Raw genomic sequence first — 16,212 nt, 5'->3', positions numbered from 1 at the left:
AACAAGATTGTAACACATTATAAATAATTAACAATAAACTATAACTCTTAAAACTATTTACAGGGTGGAGAGGGGCAACACCCCCCCCCCCCAAAAAAAAAAAAAAAAAAAGCACAGCATTTTACTGGAGGAGGCATTGAATTAGTTTGGCCTGGCTCCCCAGCATCTGTATAGAGTGGGCACTTCAGAAGCACTTTCTGGCACTTTTTTTTCAATCACTTATTAGATAAAAGTGCCAAAAAGACCCACTGAAGCACTCAGTGTACGCAGACATTGGGCAAGCCAGGTCAAACTAATGCAATGCCTCTTCTGGGCATGCACTGCACTTGGTGTGGGGGCATGCTGAGCTGAAAGTAAAGCACTGTTGTTGTTGGGTTGGTTTCTGTTTTGTTTGTTTTTTTGTTGTTGTTTTTTTTTTGGGGGGGGGGGGGGGTTCCACATCTGTAAGCACCCAGAATGCTATACTAACCAACCAATATATACATCTAAAACTATAAAGGGATTTTTAAAGGTCAAGTCTTTGCAGAGATCTGCTCAGCTTTCTACACCTTGTTCTAACCTCTTTGGAGCTCTTTTTCTCACAGTGCCCTCCTGCTGACTTTCTGGAAGAGGAGGTTAATTTTCATGCTCTGCCCCTGTCTTTTGCAATGGTTGATCCTCTTTATGCTGAAGTGGAAGATATTGAACATGAACCCTATTTCTCTGGAGAAGGCCTTCAGGAATCTCCATTAAACAGGATCTAGGGATGTTTACCATATTTTGGCCAATTCCACATATTTGGGAACTTCTGAGCCAAACTCCTCCTGGCAGCAGCTCTCATAGTCGTTTTGCTGTGTGTCATATACTGAAGTTTCTTTGCAGCTGAAGCTTTAGAATTCATCATCTCATTTCTTAATTCTTGTAGGTTGGGCCATCTAGGGTTAAGCTCTATTGGTGTAATAGGTGATGGTGTCCTAAATCATTATGCCATGAGCAGCTCAGCTGAAGAAAGTCTTGATGCCAATGGTGTAGACTGATACACACCAAGAGTGCTAGATATTGATATCTGGATTTATGTAGAAGCTGTTTCAGAGTCTGCACTGATCTCTCAGCTTCTCCACTGCTCTGAGGATAATGAGAACTGCTAGTGTGATGCTAAAAATGAAAGTTTTCTGCGAACTCTAAGAACTCAGAGGTAAACGGTGGTCCACTGTCCAATGAGGACTGTGCTGATGCAGGAATGCCTTGTCTTGCAAATACAGACTTCAGTTTTTGGATGAGCTGTGCCAAGGAGATCTAGGTAAATAAAGTTAAGTCAATATATCTGGAAAAAATAATCAACTATGATAACACATGCGTGTTCTTTCCAGAAAAAATAAATCTGTTGCTACCTGCTGGCAAGGTCTTTCTGGTATCTTTGTAGAAAGCAATGGCTCCAGAGTGGGTCTTTTTTTTTTTTGGGTCACTCATCACAACTTTCTACTAAAATCTGCATTTGCTTAGCCAGCCCAGGCCACTATAGAAATTGTTGTGCTTTTGCCCTCCATTTGTTTATGCCCTGATATCCTTCATGGATCTTCAAAAGCATTTCTTCCCTAAGTGCCTGAGGGATCACAATGCATCTTCCTTTAAGGAGCAGACAACTGGCTATGTGGAGGTCATTTTGGCCCTGCCAATATGCTTGTAGATCTTTTGGAAATTATGTCCTGTGGCCCCATCCATTTTACCAAACTAAGTAATTTCTGGCCAGTATTGTCCTATTCTTACTTATTTCTAATTTGCTCAAGAACAGTAGCAGGTGCAGACAACATAGTCAGAACATGGTCAATATATACATTAACGTCTTTTTTTTCAATGCTATTTCTTCTTCTGTTGGTGGTCAACTAACTGGTGCTCTGGATAGAGTGTCTGCAACTACAGTATAACCTCATATATCTGGATATCAAAAATCTGGAATTATCAAAAATCTGGCACTTTTTAAAACTATACTCCATCAGGGAGTAGTGACAGCCAGTCCCAGAGCCTTAATTCATTTCAGTTATCTCATTTTTGTGCAAACCACCCAACTTTCATTCTTCTAAAGGCTTCCAGTTTCTGTGCCCAATGAAGGGTTTTTCTGTTGTTGTTCCTACCCCTTCTTAATCTTATTTGTCCCTGTAAAGACATATTGCTAAAACACATAGCCACTGATGACTTAATACATACAGACTGTAAAACATACAGGTGAAGTTAAAGGACGAAAACAAGGCTTAGCTGACTAGTGGCTCAAATAAACTGTGCTGAGCTGCTGACAGACAGTCCATTAACAGCAGATTGTCCCTACTTAACTAGCAACTGTGATGTAGCCAAGGCTCCTGCTGCTTGCAGAGCTCTGTCTGAATACACAATGCCAATTAACAGGCTGATCTCTTCAGGACTTTGACAGGTGTCTAAGGAATTCTGCAATTAACATTATTATGCGCGTTCTGCCTGAAATGCCCTTGAAACTATGAAAAGTTGTCTTGCGTATCTTAAAGGAGAAAAGGTCTATGGAGAGAGGGTAATAGAGTTCACTTTGAGCTGTGGAGTGGCAAAACCCTTTTAAAAGCACTCAAGCTAGTCATTAGCTACATTTAAGATACCAGGATCTTAGAGATCTGTGACCAGAATAAGCTGAAAGCCTTGACACATTCTTTTGTATCTGCAAGGACCAGGACCTTCATTTGCATTCCAAGTGACAAATTTAATTATGCCAAGTATGTTGCAATCACACATTAGTTACCACCCTTCTAAAGTGTGAAGGGACAAATTTCCCTCTTTCACTGATTATAAAATATGCCTCAGTCAACCTTGAGTGGACCCCCACCCACCTTGACATCCTCTACACTTATGTGGAACATGGCCAAATTAGTAATTATTTGATGCAAATCCTTAGCTATCAAGTGTCTTTTCTGAGGCAAAAAGCTTAAGTAACATTATAGTGAGAGAGGAGAGAGAGAAGAGAGGGAAGAGCTACAGTGCTTCATTAATTCTTGACACATTCTCATGTCCTAATGGTCCTAAGGAAGGTTGGCAGAGTTCACCAATTTTACCATGGAGACTAAAGCTACCAGTCAGCTGGCTCCATGTTAAAATTAGTTTAAGTAAATTTATTTGACGCCTACAAGGAAATGCAAACAAAGTTCCAAGTTCTACGTCATTTATCTCCAGAGTTAGCTGTGTAAACTACTCTCCCAGATTCATCCCTGGTTTCTCTTAGCTGTTGCTTAGCAATGGTTGAAAAAATATTGCTAATGGAAGAAGAACCAGATGGTTTCTAAAGGCAGACAACAATAATCATCCTCTATCAAGAATGGTCCAGGTAGTCCAATATCCTATCACTGACTGGCAAGTAGCAGCTGCTTTAACAAAAAGTTTAAAAAACAACAAACCAGTAATGTAGTAGATCACTATGAGATAACTTACATTCGGAAAAAATGTCTTCCTTCTCAAAGATTTATACCCTTTCAAATTACTTTATTATTTGCGATTACACCCCTATTATTTACTATCTGCAATGGATCATTTTTGTTTCTTGCAACAGAAACACCAAGCAGCCAACTATTTTAATTGTTTTACTCTATAGTTCCTTTTCCCTCATTAAATATAAAATAAATTTTGGTGCTTAGGAACTATTACAACTTCTTAAAATGTGTGCATTTGTGCAATAAAATTTAAGTATTCTTTAATAGATCACATTAGACCTGGAAACACTGTGATCATTAAATAAAAGGGAAAAGCCTAATGGCCAGATATATACCCCATAAATACTCCATTTCTCTGCCAAAGAATGACATTATCAAATAATTTGCTACATCATGTAAGTTTGAATTTTTGGGGAGAATTTATTTTCCTTTGAGACCATTTATTTTCACCAATGTTGCTGCAGCTCTTGCCTCTGATGTGAAGAACTCACCTCAGCATTTCAAAGTGGAATTAAATTTATTTCTACAAGGAAGTTCAATTCTGGATGCCTAAAGTTAGGTATCTATAGACATGACACTAAAAGCAGTCTTATGTTCTATGGCAGGGGTTGATAACCTCTTGATGCCCAAGGACTGCTTGTGATGCAGCCTCTGCAAAAACTGCACACTGCCCAGCAATCAGGAAATGCTGCAGAAGGAATAGACAAAATAAGGCAAGCAGTAGGGGGAGGTAGGAGGAGGAGGAAACACCTCCTTTGCTGCTGTTTCCTGGAGTTGATGTACTTATTTAATGTAACAGCATGAGTTTAGTACACTTGGGAACAGAGCAACAGAAGAAATACTGTGTGCAAGCAAGTAAAACTAAGTAGCCATACACTCCTTATACAATCCTGCCACTGCCTTACTACCCTCTAAAAAAAAAGACAAGTAGTTACCGTATTTACTCAACTCCAAGACAAGTGTGAATTTAAGCCAATCCCCCAATGATTATATTCTAGACATTGCAAATTTAAATTTTTAAATAATTTTAGATGTCTAGAATTGAATTTTTGGAAGGTCATCTTAAATTATTTTCTCCCACTGCTGCAGCAGGGCAAGCAGCAGCAGGCAGGTGGTGGGACAGGCAGCAGGGCGCACAACTAGCTTGACCCCTGCCTTTTACCATCTGTTGCTCCATCTGCTGCCTGCCCCTCCAGCACCTGTATGCCCCACACCTGCCCCTGCAGTACTTGTACCCCTTGCTGCTTGCACACACTGACGTGCATCCTCCCTCCCCTCCCCCTTGGCCTCTTTTATTCAGCCACTACTTGTCCCCCATGCCACAACCCCATTGCTACCTTCCCCCTCCCACCACTTACATTCCTCCCTTATAGCACTGGCTCCAGGTGAAGCCCAGCAGTATGGAGCACAGATCACATGTGGCCTCTGCACCCAGTCTGGCTATGCATCAGTTGTTGTGGCAGGAGCCGCTTTAGCCCCATCCCTGGACTATGCTAGTGCAGGTGCTGCCACTGTGTGACTGAGCTGGGGTTGTAGGTAGTATGCATTCCATGCTCCCTGGTACTGCCAAAAGTGGGCCCCAGACAGAGCTAGAAGTTTAGCAGCAGTGAAGGAGCAGAGGCTGCAGGGAGGTAGAGGCTCTGGTTCCAGCTCCAACTCAGGCTCATGGTCAGAGTTGGAGCCACAGCAGCTGGCCCCCTCCTGTCCCTGCTTGTACTTGAATCCAAGACAAGGTTGAATGGGGAAGATTTGAGTAAACATGGTATATAGATTAACATACCTAATTACCTTTCTCTTCCCTGAATTCCCATGGAAAATTGGATCCATTGGATCCAAACTTTGTCACAAAGGATCATATAAAGATTTAGCATGTTTCAGAGAGGAGTCATTTATACCAGAATACCTTTAAAAGGCACAGCTTCAGTATAATGAGAAAAAGCAAAATTTCTCTCAGTTTGCATCTCAGCACATGTTGCCCATACAGCAGAAGGCATTATTCTGACGCATAAAAATTTGTTTGTTTGTACAAGCATATTATTAAAATTCATCCAAGATAGTTTGTATTTGACTTTAACCTGACAACCAAGTCTACAACTATTGAAATGTGACACACTACACACTTCTTAACATTAAACATTGATCTGAACAAGTGAAGAGAGTCCAAAGTGTTTTTGATCTTACCATAAGACAGTGATTTTTTCGTCACACTGCTTCAGTCAATTGGGTATTTATAGTCCAATGTGCAGAGCTCTACATCTTAAAACCATCTCCAGAGGATTTCCTATTAAGAAGCAAAGAAATATTGAGAACTAAGGTAAAGTTCTTCCACTTTTCAACAATCTCTAGATTCTTATGCATGCCCTCATCCTTAACTTCCTTTATATCTCTATAAATGTTCATAATATGCAGTTGTAGATATTAATTAGGCCTGTGCAAAGTGGCTAGTATTCGCTTTAGATTCAGATTTGGCCAATTCGGGGGACAGCGATTCGATTTGGTGATTCTGTAGCAGGAACTGAACTAATGAAGCTGATATTAACATAGAATGCAATAATTGTGAAATGTAACCATGTTAGTCTTGTCCTGTAAGCAACTTGAAAACTCCATTTTGTAACCTTATGCTTGACATAAGTGAATGAACTCTGCATACCCTTTATGTACGAGTGTGTGTAAAAGGGTGTACAGTGAAAGAATGGCACAGAGACAAGAGAAGAAGATTTAATTGTTTATGTAAGCAGCAAGGTGCCAAATGTAAGTTACCATTCAGTAAACTAATTAATGAAAGGCTGAAGAATCCTTTTGAGGCCAAGACACAACAGGAGATAACAACGAGGAGAAAGGCATGCATCCTGCCAGATGGGCAGCAAGGACACTCCAGGGATGAGATAAGAGGAGGACGAATGAGAAACAACTGCAACAACAGAAGCTGGGTATGGAAAACCCCTCAAAGCACTGAAACAAAGGATGCCGATCCCTATAAAAGAAGACTTTAAAATTGCCATGTTGGGTGAGTCTCTCTCTCTCTATTGCTGTTCCATCGGAGCATAGATGCATCTGTTCACCCCACTCCAAAATGCTGTTTCTAAGCTGCTATCTCCAAAGTCTTTCTCCAGCTGCTATCTTCTAACATCACATCTACTCAATAAGCCAGGGTCAGCCATCCTGTGCTGATATTGAGCAACTATTGCTGATAACTATATCTGATGTATGTGCACAGATGGAATGGTTGTTTTGTGTATGTGTGTAATGATGTGCACAATAATTTGTGTGTTTGTATGAATGGCGTGTCCAAACCTCTATGGTCTAATTCACGTAATCAATAAACGCGGCATTTTGCCTTATCCCCCTTTGTAAGGCCTCGCTCGTGATTTGAGCAACTGGCAAGTTGTGTAACAATTCGAATCACTGTCCTGAATTGATCTGGCCTAATCTCTGAATCAGCCAGTCCAGGCCCATCCCCCGCCCCCTCCCAACCTAGCAATGGCTGCCCCACCCACTGCAGCTCTGGCACTTGTTAAAAAGAAAGCCCCAGTGCTCACCGGGTGCTGCTGGGCAGGGGACAATCCCCGCTGCCCCCCACTGCCTTATGCTGCATGGGGGGCTCTGCATGAGCCCCCTGACCCCCCCTCACTCCCGTAGTCCCCCCACAGGTGCCCCACCCAGGCCAGCTCCAGCCCTTTAAGAAAAAAAAAACAAAAACCCACACTTACTGCTTCTGCCGGCTGGGGGCAATCCCCACTGCCCCATGCCTGCATGAGTCCCCCAAAGCCCCAAGGCCGCTGCAGGAGCAGTGAGTCCTGGGGCTTTTCTCAGCTTTTTTTTTTCTTAAAGGGCCAGAGCTGGCCTGGACGGGGCACCCGTGGGGGGGCTGGGGGAGCAAGGAGGGGTTGTGGGGTTCATGCAGAGCCCTCCATGCAGTGTGGGGCAGCAGGGATCTCCCCCCCACCCAGCAGTGCCTGGTGAGTCCAGGCTTATTCTTAAAGCACCGGGAGCTGGGACAGGCGGGGGCAGCCATGGGGGGAGCTGGGGGAGCAGGGGCAGTTAGGGGACTCCCCCCTCCCCCAGCCCCTTCTCCCTTGCCCCTAGTATACCAGTTTGGACTCAGCTGCAGCTCCCTGCTGCAGCCACCAAGGACTGTCCGAATCAAAGCTCTCCGAATGCTTCCGAAGATTCGGAGAGCTTTGAATAGATTTGGACCTTTAAACTGATCCCCGATTCGATTCAGAGATTTGGACACAGAATCAGGCCAAATCCCCTCCGAATCAAATCACCACCTGAAGCTTTGCACAGCCCTAATATTAATACCTCTTGTATCACTAGTCTGAATGATTCTGATAACAATAATAACCAATTTAAATTTATGGTTTATTCACAATTAGAAGACAGGGTAGATTTGTATCTTATAAACCAACTAAATCAGAGATGCATAATTTTTTGTAAGCCATGGATTTTTTCAACAGATGCTATCACTTATAAACAGTTAAACTGACACAGTGTATGGCAGCAGACATGCCTTCTACAGTTGAAGCTGCAGAAACATTTCTATTCTAATATCCTATTATCAACCACTTCTAAAATTTTCACCTACCAGGTTGTCATTTGCATGGTTATTCTATACCCAGGGGTGATTTCTTTGACAATCTGAGCAAAACCAGTTTCCTTGGAGAAGATTAAAATAGCACATACAAACTCAAACTCATCTGTCCTTTTGCACATCTGTTTGGATACCTTCTAATTGCCTATTATTCCTTTTGTAATGCATATTTTATACTACTTCAGCAACATGAATGTAATGGTATTAATACTGTGTATTACAAATTAATAGACTATATAAATCAACATTCATATACTTTTTTATAACTAAAATTAAAAAATATGGAAGAGTAATATCCACTGACAAAAAAAACAACAAGGAAAGATATCACTTAAGGTACTGTCTATTTTACTATCGACCTACCAGACATTTTCATTAATCCATACATTAAGCACAGTACATCACACGCATGTCACCACACTATATAAATATGGCTGGGATAAGACTTGTTCATATGTGGTGGAAAAAAGGAGGATAAAATTAATTTCTTCCATAAACCCATCACTATTAACACTTGACCTGCCTCAAGAAACAAACAACTGAAGGAAAAATGGTTTTTGAAGATTTTTTTTAAATGTCTGGGTAGTTAACACCTATCAAGATTGATATGGCTGCATGAGAATACTGAAAATCATTAAAATAGGTTATATATATATTTTAAAAACCTACTTTCACTAACTATAGACTGCCTTTGTGCACTCCTAAAGCTAAAAGACAGAAAGAAAACATCCCATTCAAGGTTCCAAGTCCAGGTGCTGTCCTGCCATCAGCACAATTCTCCTTTTCTCCCCAATGAAACTAAAGGGTACAGGGAGCTCCTTCTGTCAAGTATTGACTTCTCAACATTTCTTTGAGTCAACTTGTTCCCTTCCTCTATATCAATTTGTTCATCTTATTAGAAATAACAGATGATTGTACTAAGCTATATCAGGTTTCCATTAGCACAGTACTACCGTGTCTTTTATAGCTGCCCAGTTTCTCATGAGGTCTATTAGTTTAGCGTAGTTTTCAACCTTTGGTCCACAGACCTCTGGGGATCTACAGCCTATGTCTAAAGGGGCCATAAGAGATGATTATGATCAATCAAAATTATGGGAATATGCACACTTATAGTTCAAAGGGGTCCACACCTGCATTCAATTTTTTTTTTTTTTTTAGGGGTCTGCAAAGGTAAAAAGGTTGAAAATCACTGCTTTAGTGAATGGAACACTTCTGCTACCTAGTGAGTCAATTAGAGGTGCATTGGTTCCATATCTGATCGGCACTGATATAAGGAAAATTGCATCAGCAAATGGTTGTTTTGGTTGATGTGGCCGATAATGCCACTGGTAAGTGCCCTGTGTATGTGCACAACCGCATCCCAGCAGCGTGGAGAGCATGTGGTCAGCTTGGTAAGTCTGTTGCGGGGGAAGGGAAGGGGTGTGGGGGGCAGATCGAGACCCCCACAGTGAGGGAGGGAGTGGGGCTGGGGCAGGTGCTGCCCAGCTGGGTCAGGGCAGGTAACAGAGCTGCGAGCAGCTTGTTCGTAGGGCGCGGGGGGAAGGCTTCTGTCACCATGCACACCCCAGGAGGACATGGGGGATGTGTGTCTTAGATCTGGATGTGGTGGAGGGTTGGCTGCTGCTGCAGGCTGGGGCCGGGCTGAGCTCTTCCTGGTGGGGGGCTGGGCCAGGCCATGCTGGGTTGTGGGAGTGATGGCGAATATTGGGGTGGCTGCAGTCCCACCCCAATAGCCCCCTTGCAGCATTGCCACTACCCACCCCGAGCTCAGCCCCCCACCAAGAAGACCTCAGTGTACCCCTGGTCCCACCGTGGCAGCCTGCCCTCACCCCCCATGCCCTCCCAGGGTGTATGCAACAGCCACCTCCCCCCCCACCCTCCCTGTATGAGCCACTTGGGGCTCATTCTCACGCTCCCCCCCAGCTGTGCAGCGCCTGCCCCTGCCCCAGCCCCTCCCTCACTGCGAGGACCTTGATTTGTGAACCCTTCCCTCCCCCCTCGCCCCTTCCCCCACAACAGACTTACCAGCCGGACGCCACTCTCCATGCTGCCCAGCTGCATAATGGAATCGAATCCGTAGTGGTTGATATGGCTTGCTAAAAATTGGCCACTGTTATCTGCCCCAACATTTTTAATCAGTGCACCCCTATAGCCAATAATTAGGGACTTTCTTAAATCATGGGGGGGGGGGGAGAGGGAGAGTTCAATTTTTGTGGAAATGGTGAAAAATGGTGATCTCTGCAATGGCCATGAAAAATGACATTGGCTGCGATTGCCCAGGAAATCAGCCAAAAAAAAAAATGCTGGCTTCTTAATGGGAGACAATGGTCCTTCCTGCTGCTGCGGAGCCCAGTCAGAAGGCCACCCAGGAGAAAAAAGCACCAACCGAGAGGGTGGCACAAAAGGCACTATCAAGAGGTGGGGCTACATGAAGGGCAGCCAGCAGTCAAGATGCCTACTGCCCCCCTGTCCCTCCCTAATCAGTGCCAAGGGGCAGGGCCTCTCCACCAATCAGCACCAAGGGATAGGGCCGCTGCAAAATGTTTGCAAAATCAGCTCTTTGGGCCATGACCAAGCTGCAAAAAATGCTCTCTCTCACTGCAAGTCAGATAGGTCCCTACCAATAATGTGCACATTGAATAGATTGAGATCCTCCCTTGATTCATGTACTTTATATTTATGCTTCAAGTGTACATGTACATATACAGCATATAACTACTCTGATTTTTTTATTCCAGTCTGGCAGATGTTGGGGTTTTGCCATGTTTGGGGGGTACCTTGTATGCACATATAATCAATGCAATGCCATGCCCTTAAAAGTACTGCAGACACAAAAAGGACAGAACTTAGAAACACAAGACAGAACTTGGAATTTCAATAAATAACATCACTTTTTGGACAGATATCTGCATACCAATCCTTTAAATGCAACAAACAAGCAAATCAAAGAGTCGCCATCTATGTGTTTAACTCCAGAGTTCTCAAATGACCACTTAGATAGCTCACATTCTGTAACAGTGTGGTCACACTGTGCAGGAGACATTAGAAACAAAAGCAGCTGAATAGTAGTTTTTGGTCCCAGAATTTATATTATCTCATTTAGAATCAGTATTCAAAAGCTGAAGCAGCCAGAGCAGGAGCATACACAATCAGAAAGTAAAAGATGTCTGCATCAGTGGTATTTAAAGATTATAGCACTCCTGGTCACAAAGTAAATGAAGCAATAAATGGTTCAAGGAAGGATGACTCCTTAAGCAAAGTTGATGCATCTGATTAGTTCACAAGCTGATTAGTGCATATGTACTTATAAAATCCAAATCCATTATTTTAATAACTTCCTGTTTTGTTTTGTTTCTTTAATATACATCTGAATAGGTATGTTCTTCTCTTTCACCAACCTATGTTTGCATTGGTTCCTCTAGATTAGATGTTTCTGTTTGGTGAAAAACAGGATGAAAAAAAGACCAATTGCAGGTGACAGTAACATGAATGAGTAATGAAATGACTTAAAAGATAAAGCTTCTAAGTAATTGAAAATATACAATATTAGAAGCAGAAATGCTATTTTTCTGTGTTTGAATCCTCTTATATAAAGTACAATATGAGCCCCTCACTGATAAACCTAACACAACACATCATCAACATGACTAAATAGCTGATAATATTCTAATATAACATCCCACACAGAACACCACGTTTTCTCATTCAAACCTCATTCTCTTTAGAAACACACTGAAGACAATCATGTTTAAGGATTTTAAATTAAGGTAAAATTTATTCCAGCATTTTCACTGGGATTTTATCTTGCGCTTTTCCCACATTTATGCTACTCCACTCATAAAATCTTTTCACATTCAACTTTTTCAGTTTTTGCCTTTGCACTTCTGACTGAGCCTTAAAGCTGTCAAAGTTCTAATTCACATACTTTGCACATGATGATCTCCTGAAGAAGTGTTTTTTTCAAACCAGTTCTACTCACAATGTTAGCAGTGTGCAGCAGGTGCCACTTCAATACCTCATGCTCTTTTTCTTCACTGCTCTCTTCCTCTTTAACATCTCTGAAAACCCCTTCTTCTACCCAAACCTGCTGAACTCTTTACACACAGCCACATTTTCTGATTAATACTAATGCACCCATTCCACTATTCCACTGAGCTTTCTTCATGTGGCCACTCCAACCCATAGTTCATAAATCTGTTCATTAGTTACCTTTCTTACTATTTGCTATAAATATTTACTAGATCATTTTGCTATAGTTTGGATATTCTCCATTTATTAAGAATATATTAAGAGCTAATCAGTTCTTTACCCTTCTCTGTGTATATTCAGGTCCCCTAATTCAATTTTGCAAGTATTGATAAAAGTTGTAATTTAGAGACACTTCCTTATTTAGAAAAGCTGGGAATTGGGAAATGGTTTCTCAGTTAATGAACAGCTAGTTAAAAAAAGAGAAAAGGGTCTGCAGATGTTGCCTACTGCTCCATAGTTAAAGTTTGTTGTTCAGTTCTTCTTATTCATTAATTCTTCATTCATTCATTCATGCCTGTGTTTATTGAACCCAAAGGTCTCTACAGCATAGACAATTGTACTTAATATGCTTAATGAACTTTGGCAAATAAGGTGAAGATTTAATCCCGCTGTGTGATTTGAGGATGGTAAAGGTATCACTCTTTCTCATCTGTTGGAAGGGTATTACAGAGTTTTGAGCCTGATGCCTTGTCTACTGTAAATCTATATCTGTGAACACAAAGCATTCTTGAAAAAACATGTCTGAAAAGTGCAGTTGTCATGGAGAAGTCCTAAAAGGAAAGAAAACCCCGATCTTGCAGACAAGAAATAAATGGTCTCTTAAGGGTAATAAGAGTTTTGTGTACAAGTTCCATACATCTTAAAACATATTTTTAGTTTCACAGCTCTGTACAATTCTACCTGTCTGCCTTCTCAGTGTTCTTTCATAAATTTGTCCATGATCTCTGTTCTTCCATTGCACTTGTCTCCTTTCTTTGTGTCTCCTGCCTCTATATGATTTATGTCAAAAACAACAGTTTAATATTCTAATTTCATTAGGAAAATGTTGGAATGAGTTCCGACCGTTGTGAAGCTTTCTTCTAAATGGTAAAAATTGCAAGATTTATTCAAACTAATTTTTCTCTTGAGAACATTTTGTGTTTAAGAATCAATATTTTCTGAAGGGAAGGGAAAAAATATTTTGTTGAAAAAAAATTGCATTCGAGTCTAAATATTGCCTGTTCCAAAAGCAATCCACACTCATGAAGGAAATCCCCACCGTATTGTACATATAGTAGCAGCAAGGCTGTATTTCTTCACTTGAAAATAAATATAGGTTATGGAGGTTACCTGTTTTACTGTGAATTTGGTATAATAAATTTATTGTTATAACAGGAAATTTGTTCTTCCTAGTTTTCCTATTTTAACCTATCAATCAGTTTCCCAGTCTAATACAACAATTATAGAGAAAACATTCCCAATATGATTTATTACCATATTTCCTCACATACAACATATGCTTCCCCCCTCCAAACTCAATCCCACAAAATTAGGCTCCGTGTTTTAAGCGGGGAGGCTATTTCTTCACTGAAAAAGCAGAATGCCTGGATCCACTGTAAAAACCATGCAGCTGCCAAAGATGGCAGAGTCCTGTGTTAACCCTTGTTTGGGCATAGCTATTGCTTGAGCACTGTAGCATGTGCCTGAAGCAGCAGGTGAGCTCCTGGCAATATCTTGATGAGTCTGTAGCATGGAAACAACTTTATTTATAGCAACTAGTATAAAAAAATACATACACTAAAGAATTAACAGTTTTGCTACAACCGTTGCAAAGATCCAGGGGCCTAACCTTGTGCAACACAACACTTGACACAATCTGGGTGAGGCAGGTGGCACCAGGAACTTCCTAGTGCCACACTTCCTGGACACACTCTGTTCCCATGAAGGACTAACTCTACGTACACAGTCAGCCATGACTCAGGGGCAGAGGGGCGGGGGTGGAATCCCTACATTCTTCCTTCCAAAAACACAGTACATGCTTTATGTGGGTTGTGTTATATACAAGAAAATTAAGTAATTTATATAAACACAGGTTTGATTGGCCACTTGTAGAAGTGTCAGAAGGCTATTTGCAAGTAAAACACTCAAAGCATTGCCAAAGGAGAAAGGAAAACGACGCAATGTTAAAAGCAGAGTATGTCACTGATTTATTTAGCTTATCTTCTGAGTTTTGAAGATTTTGTCAGTTACTATTCCATTTAAACAACATGGACAATGAGGAAAAGCATGAGAACAAGAGTGGCTGGTTATAAGCAGAAGATGTATTGAAGAAAGTGAGGTTTTAAGTATGACTGGTTATTGTTTTCTGACTAGTTGTTTCCCATCCACACCCCCCACCCCAAATCAGACAATCAGAAAAATGCCAATTTGTTAACACAAACTATTTGTAAAGGGAGATGCATTGAAATAGCCCCATCTGACTTGATTTTTTTCAAATACTTCAAAAGTGGTCAAATTTAACATTTTAAACAACTTCTAAATGAAAAATTATAATTTTCCTGTTTGAAAATAAAGATAATTTCCAAGTTTTAACTCCTACTACTTAAGATTAAATTAAAAGGTTAAAATTGAAACCAAATATTGGACTGGCTCTATATGATCCCTTCCTTGCCCCTTCCAGCTCCAAAAGAACTGCAATTTAAAAAAAAAGGAGGACAAAAAAAAATAAAAAAAATAAAGGATTTTCTGTTCAGCCCCAATTACATGCTATTTGTCGGCTCTATCAGTACTGTAAACAAGGCTGATGTAATACATGCCCCCAGGACATCATATGTAAAGCCAACATTTCAATTTTTCCCTTTTTGATGGAGGATTAGTTATAGGACCATCCTTTTATTTCAGTGTACCTTCACCCCTTCCTCTCCATGGACAGACACCTTGATGGGGTAGAGAGGCTTGCATGTACTGATGACCTTAAGAGAAACACCATCAGGAGTCTTGTATTCCTTGTAGGGTCACCCATGGTGGTAAGGTCAAAGGTGAGGTATCAGATGCAGAGCAGCCCAACACAGTATAACAAAGACCTCAAAGGTAGAACAGATAGATGAAGATTGGCATACTTTTCAACAGCTGCAAAGGCAGATGAAGGCTGCAGTGGAAGAGTAAGCCCAATCATCTTGGATTTCCTTGCCACTGGACACAGGTTTCGCCTCCACCAATATCCGTGCAGTTGCCAATGCACAACGGCCTCCTCATGTAAACAAGTCACAGACAGGTTTCCCCCACTGGATCCAACATCTGCTGCAATAACCAGTCACAAATACCCATAACCTCTACAAAGTCCTGCAGCAATGAATGAGTGATGGTAATGGTGGTATATCCCCTGGCTTAAGTGATTCACTTAGTCTTATTGAACTTTTGACCCAATGATGCAATTGTGAATGGAGTGCATGCTCAGTTGAGGCTGATCTCCTAAATGAAGTTTTTGCATTGATTTTTCACCTTCCCAAGAAGATCACATGGCCAAGAACAGCACAAACCAATTCAGGAATGGGTGATGGGCCCAAAATCAATGTGGATCAGGTGAGGGAACACCTTGAGAAACTGGACGTTCACATGTCCGCGGGGCTAGATGGAATGCATCTAAGGATCTTGAAACAGATGGCAGACATCATTGCATCCCCCTTGGCAGGGATATTTGAAAAACCATGGCGCTTGGGTGAGGTCCCAGAGGACTGGAAAAGAGCCAACATGGTCCTTATCTACAAGAAAGGGAGACGGGATGACCGGGGGAACTATAGACCTATCAGTCTGACATCCGTCCCTGGAAAAATCCTGGAGAAAATTGTCAAAAGATCTATCAATGCCAGACTAATGGAAAGCAAGCTTCTGAATGTCAGCCAACATGGCTTTGTGACTGGCAGGTCTTGCTTCACCAACCTCATCTCCTTCTATGACCAGGTAACATGTGCCCTGAACAAGGGAGATGATGTGGACATCACATATCTGGACTTCAAGACAGCCTTTGACTTAGTTCCCCATGATGTCCTCATGATTAAGCTGGGGAGCTGTGGCCTTGATCATCATACAGCCCAATGGCTAGGCAACTGGCTATGGGTTTGGATCTAAAGAGTACTAGTTGAAGGGAGCAAATCAACATGGTGCAGGGTGACCAACGGAGTTCCTCAG

General features: G+C 41.6%; 1 protein-coding gene across 4 annotated transcripts in view; it reads right to left on the bottom strand.

Moving 5' to 3' along the window:
- Positions 1-16,212, bottom strand: part of LINGO2 (leucine rich repeat and Ig domain containing 2) — a 993,495-nt gene that overhangs the window by 754,524 nt on the left and 222,759 nt on the right. For all 4 annotated transcript variants that reach the window (XM_019490748.2, XM_019490749.2, XM_019490750.2 and 1 more), the window contains exon 2: positions 5,604-5,703. The gene's annotated coding sequence lies outside the window, so the exon portion shown is untranslated. The remainder of the gene's footprint in view (positions 1-5,603; positions 5,704-16,212) is intronic.

Source organism: Alligator mississippiensis, chromosome 3 (assembly GCF_030867095.1).
Source record: "Alligator mississippiensis isolate rAllMis1 chromosome 3, rAllMis1, whole genome shotgun sequence".
Classification (NCBI taxonomy): domain Eukaryota; kingdom Metazoa; phylum Chordata; order Crocodylia; family Alligatoridae; genus Alligator; species Alligator mississippiensis.
This window is presented reverse-complemented; position numbering and strand designations above follow the sequence as displayed.